The following is a 6000-nucleotide window of genomic DNA, read 5'->3' as shown; positions in this document are numbered from 1 at the left end:
AACCCTGTCTTGAAAAACCAAAAAAAAAAAAAAAAAAAAAAAAAAACCAAAAAAACCAAAAAACAACCCCCCCCTCAAAAAAGATGAAGGCAGATGCAAAATACTCCTGTCTCAGGTATCCTTAAGGGTCTGGGTGACACCACAGACACTGTGTTTCTGAACTCATCAATTGGATTGAGATTAGAGGAGAGTGCTGAAGGTGGGGTGGCTCCTTAAGCACCCAGAAAGACAGAAAGGGGAGACCTTCCTCCCTGCACAGAGTTGATGCCCTGCCTAGAGTGGACACAGGGATGAACTACCTTAGAAGGACTATTTTCTGCAGCCAGAACTTACATTGGTTTCAGTGCTTTAAAAAATAGGTGGTGTAAACAAACATTTTGCTAAAGCAAAAAGGGGAAACTAGGGGCTCATCATTCCTCTCCACATTCTATTCTGTCCCTTGTATTATATATTTAAAATTTTTTATCGGTGGATTCTGCTGGAATATCCACTACAGACAAGAACTGGAGGGCTCCTGTTGCAAATCACCCTCTAGAGCTATGGAAGGACCTTTCTACTGACACTTGGAGGGGACCCAACCTGGCGTTGGTGTGGGCCAGGAGTTCTGCTTATGTCTTTCCTCAGGACAATGAAATTCCTCATTGGGTTTCTGAGTGCTGAGTGTACCCTGTGGCTGCAGCTGAAGCCCAACATGGCAGAAAACTATTGGGTCTTCGTGAAAAAACTCTCCCCTTCCGATGCCAATGGGGATTGAAAGCCCAACAGGGCCATCTTTGGCAAGCATTAACGTAAGCCTAGGAACTGCAGCCATGCGGTTGGATTCTCCAGAAGGTAATGTATGGTAACTGCTTTTTCAAGTATGTTTGAGAACGTGTCACCCAGACGCCTAGGAGATTAAGGATAACACTGAAATCACTGACCTCCATTTATTAACAGTAGCATGCCAGCTAAGCATTTTCATTCTCACAATCCTATCCAAGCTGGAGTAGTACCTACTTCTCAGGAGTGGCTCTGTGCAACATTTTTTGGCCTTCTGAAATTCATTTAGTCCCCTTTGAAGATACCTTAAAATTTGTAAGTCTGAATGTAGCCATTATGAGACCATTAGTTCTGCTCCTTGTGAGATCCCTGTTTTTCCTTTATGGTTCTTAGTTGTTCTTTTGCAGAGCTGCCAGCTTGGGTCGTGCTGGGATCAAGAATAATGGGCCTTGGCAGTTTGTGTTCCTGGAGTTGTGTCCATGCCAATGGATACCCACATGGTCCAGAAGAGAATTTGACATCACCGCTGCCGTTGTTGCTGTTATAACAGTGACGACCACCGCTACTACTGTTTCTGGGATTGCCATTTCATAACTGGTTACTACAGCTAGCACAGTGGAGACCTTGGCAGCAAAAGTAGCTACCATAGTTAACTAATTTTTCATTCTATTGGGCATGACAAATTTAAATCAATGGTTATATACATTTAGATTGGCTTTGAAAGTTATAAATTTACAAACTCAAGTTCCATTTGCTCTCAGGATACCATCTTCCAAGGACTCCAATTTGCAGTAAAGCATGTTAAGGAAGGGAATGGCTCAGTTGCCTTTAGCCTACCGGCTATGGGTGGGTTAAGTCTTCTGTTGGTCTTTTCTGTGTTGAACACACAGATTGCAAGCCCAGCACCACTTAGAGATATTTGGCAACAGTTAACTCTGCAGCTCTCACACTATTGAGCCTGTATGATGAGTATTCACAGACGGGTAATGCCTGGGAGTGCTCACCAACCTAAGACAGAGTGCCTGTGTGGCCTGGACAGGTGTCTCCATGACAGGTAAGGTGACCTGCTGATGTCCCATGCAACCTAAGTCAGAAGCTCATTTTTTAGCAAAAGGGGGGGGGGCACCTGTAGGTCCCTGGCCCCCGTTTTGGGTAACTGTTGCATTGCTTGCCGACCTTGACCTTGATATCTTCCCTATGCTAATTCCCTGTGAGATTCCACCCTCCTGAATGCTTAAGGGAAGCTCCTTGTCTGTGTATCCAGCATATTGGGCATTAACAGCTTAGATGCAAGATTGAAAAACATTAGAAGCCGGGTTAGGGATTTAGCTCAGTGGTAGAGCGCTTGCCTAGGGGTCCTGGGAGTCTCCCATTGTGCTGTAAGCCTGTATTTAAGACCTCCTCCCTCGGCATTTGGCATTCAGAAGAAGAAGAAGAAGAAGAAGAACAAGAAGAAGAAGAAGAAGTCAAGATCATGATGGGGAAACCCACAGAGACAACTGACTCTGGACTGGCAGCTCAGAAACCTGCATGGGACCGAACTAGGCCCGCTAAATGTGGGTAACAGTTGTGTGGCTTGATCTGTTTGTGGGGTCTCTGGCAGCAGGACCAGGACTTATCCCAGGTGCATGAACTGGCTTTTTGGAGCCCATTCCCTTGATGGGATACCTTGCTCAGCCTTGATACAATGGGGAGGGGCTAGGCTCTCCTTCAACTTGGTATGCCAGACTTTGTTGACTACCATGGGAGGCCTAACCCACTCTGAGGAGTGGATGGGGGTAGAGTGGGAGGGAGGTGAGGAGGCGGGAGAAGGGGAGGGAGGGGGAACTGGGATTGGTATGTAAAATGAAAAAAATTAATAAATAAATATATTTAAAAAATAGGTGGTGAGATTGCTCAGTGGGTAAAGGCATTTGCTGCCAAGCCTGATGACCTGAGTTCAATCCTTGGGACCCCAGTGATGGAAGGAGAGGACCAATTCCTGTAAGGTTTTGTCTTCTAACCTCCACAAGTACACTGTGTTTTACACACACACACACACACACACACACACACACACACAGAGAGAGAGAGAGAGAGAGAAACATTTATTTATTTATTTATTTATTTATTTACTTATTTACTTATTTATTTACTTATTTATTTATTCTTCCCAAACAGGGTTTCTCTGTATAGCCCTGGCTATTCTGTAACTTCCTCTGTAGACAGGCTGGCCTCAAACTCACAGGGATCCACCCGCCTCTGCCTCCTGAATGCTGCGCTTAAAGGTGTGTGCCACCATCACCACCTGGCAAATATAATACTTTAAAAAAAAGAAAGATAGGAGACTGTGGTAGTTTGAATGTAATTGACCCCCACAATCCCAGAGGGGTGGCACTACTAAGAGGTGTGGCCTTGTTGGAGGAAGTGTATCACTGGGGGCGGGCTTTGAGGTCTCCTATGCTCAAACTACTCCCAGTGTCACAGTCTATTTCCTGTTGTCTTCTGATCAAGATGTAACCAGCACTATGTCTGCCTGCATGCTGCCATGCTCCCCACCATGATGCTAATGGACTGAACCTCTGAACTGCAAGCCACCATCTCAATTGAATGTTTCCCTTTATAACAGTTGCTATGGTCATAGTGTCTCTTCACAGCAATAGAAACCCTAACTAAGACAGAAGTTGGTACCAGGACTGGGATATTGCTGTGATAGGCCTGACCATGTTTTTGTTTGGAGGAATTTGGACTTTGGTACTTTGGGTTAGACAGAGACACACTGACCATTCCTGGAAGGTTTCCATTTTTCTTATGACTTCTTTTTTTCAGACAGGGTCTTACTATGTAGCCCTGGCTGTGATCTAGAACTCACTGTGTAGACCAGGTTGAATTTGAACTCACAGAGATCTGCCTGTGTCTGGCTTCCCAAGTGCTGGGTTTAAGGGCTTGACCATCACGCCTAAGAAAGCAATTCTGTTCTTATGTTTAAAATATGAAAAACCTGGATCTAAGGGAATGGCCCAGAGCGTGAAGGCAGCTGCTGCCAAGCCTGATCGATGACTCTGAGTTCCATGCCTGGGATCCACACCATGGAAGGACAGAGTTGACCCCACCCTCCGCCCCATCCCAAGTTGTCCTCTGGTCTCCAATTAGATGTTGTGGTATGTGTGCACACACAAAAGAAGTTAATAGAAATGTCATCCAACATTTTACATTGTGGCTATTCCAGGGATTGAATGGGAATGAGAAGAAACCAAATCTACTCTGATCAGGTAAACTAAGAGCCATTGAGAATTTACACACCAGAGGCTGTGCCAGAGTCCGCATGCTTCTAACTTATAACTCCCATAACAACCCTGCCACACAGGCAGGCCCATTAGACAGAGAGGAAACTGAGACTGGGGAATCATTCACCCCAGCTCGCACCCCTGAACAGCACGAATTGGACTCAGTGGGCTATTGAAAAAAAAAAAAAAAGATGGGGTGGTGGGCAGGGTCGGCTGTGGGAGGAGTTAAGAGGGAGTAGGGTGTGAATAAAATTGAAATACAGTGTATGGCAGTCTCAAGAATATTAAGAAAAGTACATTTAAATTTTGTTTCCTTAATCTTTTCTTTAAGCATGCTACCCTCTCACCTCCGGCTTCCTCCAGAGGAAAATCCACAGACGGCTTCCTCAGCACCACAGGTGGAATGAAACAAAAGCAGGCAAGGAGGGTCTAAATGTAAAGTGCTGGAAAATCCAACATTTTATTCACTACATTTCGGTGACTACACAAATTCGGGAACATTGTAACACTGGGAGCATGATGACATCACCACTTGCTTTTTTTTTTTTTTTTTTTTTTTTCTTTAGCAAACACAGCAGATGATATTGCACGGCATAAAGAGAGAACAGTATTGAAGCTCAAAAAAAAAAAAAATTTAAACGAGAAAGAAAAGGGAAGAAACCTTAATGCAGTACAAACCAGAAGAATGCCTAACACGTGACACGTTTTGTCGCTACGCACGGAAAATACAGAAGCGTCAACAGAGAGAAAGACAGACGAAGTATCAGCAAATGACTGTAACTGGGTACAATAATTATTTCATCTGACGTGTTGATGCAGTGTAGACACTACCACCATTTTCCTAACTGACAAAGAAGAGGACAGTAACGTTTATTTGTCTCTTATCAAAAATCTCCTAAGCCCCTCACGGTTAGGTGTGTAGTTAATGAATCATGTATTTACTTTTTCTACTGATTTTTTTTTTTTTTTAATTCATTGCTAAGGAAGAACTCCCCCTGCCCTTGGAAGATTTTCTACTCTACTGATCTTTTATTTAACTTTTACCTGATGATTGTCTTAGGCACCCTCCTTATATAATAAACCATCAAGCTAACTTGAACAGGGAAACTGAGTCACACGCTTACAATAGCTGGGGTCAAAAGTGTGCCGACGATGGAAAATGGGGAAGGGACGAGTCTCAGTGAGTGACAGATGGGCTGGTTCTGACAGGACAGCAAATGGGGGTCGGGTGGGGCAAGATATGACAACAGCTAGCAAAACAAGTGGGAGGCAGTGTTTTAAAATTTATTATTATTATTATTATTATTATTCATTTTTAATTGTCAGTTGGTTCAGACAGCAATTCTAAAATGAGCCCACAATGATTATGTAATAAATGCAGAACATACTATAAAAAAAAATCCACACTAACATAGAAATAGAAGTGTGACCTGGTAAAGATAATTCTGCTTTGAGCTTCAATGTTGACCTCTCAAAGCCTTCCCTCAGCATCCTGACTCCACACAGCCACCTGGGGCTCAGAGCAGACTTGTGACCCTATTCACGTACAGAATCAGTGTAAAAAGGTTCCTCTTGACCCGAAAACTGCACCCTCCCTTCTCCTTCCCCACTCCAAAAAACACACCTAAAAGAAAAGAGGGCTAAATGCCTGTGTTGAGGGGGATGTTGGGTACACCAGTGAGTCTATGCAACGTACTCCAGTAAAGCTGACTGACAGAGTGGTAGCTCCTGTGACGTTGGCCCTGGTCCTTGAGGGTTCTGTGTGTGCTGATCAAGGACCAGACCTGCCGTGGCTAAGGGGCCTCTCACGTCTATGAGATGGGGAGTGAGAAAACACAAATTCAAATTGCTCTGCAGTATACTCTCCCCCAAGGACCCTTAGAGTCCTTCCCATACAATAGGATACACATGAGCAGGCAAGGGTGGGGCGGCTGTGGGGATCAGGGGTGTGGTGCTCTTAACTGTATTTCCTAAA

The sequence above is a fragment of the Onychomys torridus genome, chromosome 7, assembly GCF_903995425.1.
Source record: "Onychomys torridus chromosome 7, mOncTor1.1, whole genome shotgun sequence".
NCBI lineage: Eukaryota > Metazoa > Chordata > Mammalia > Rodentia > Cricetidae > Onychomys > Onychomys torridus.
This window is presented reverse-complemented; position numbering follows the sequence as displayed.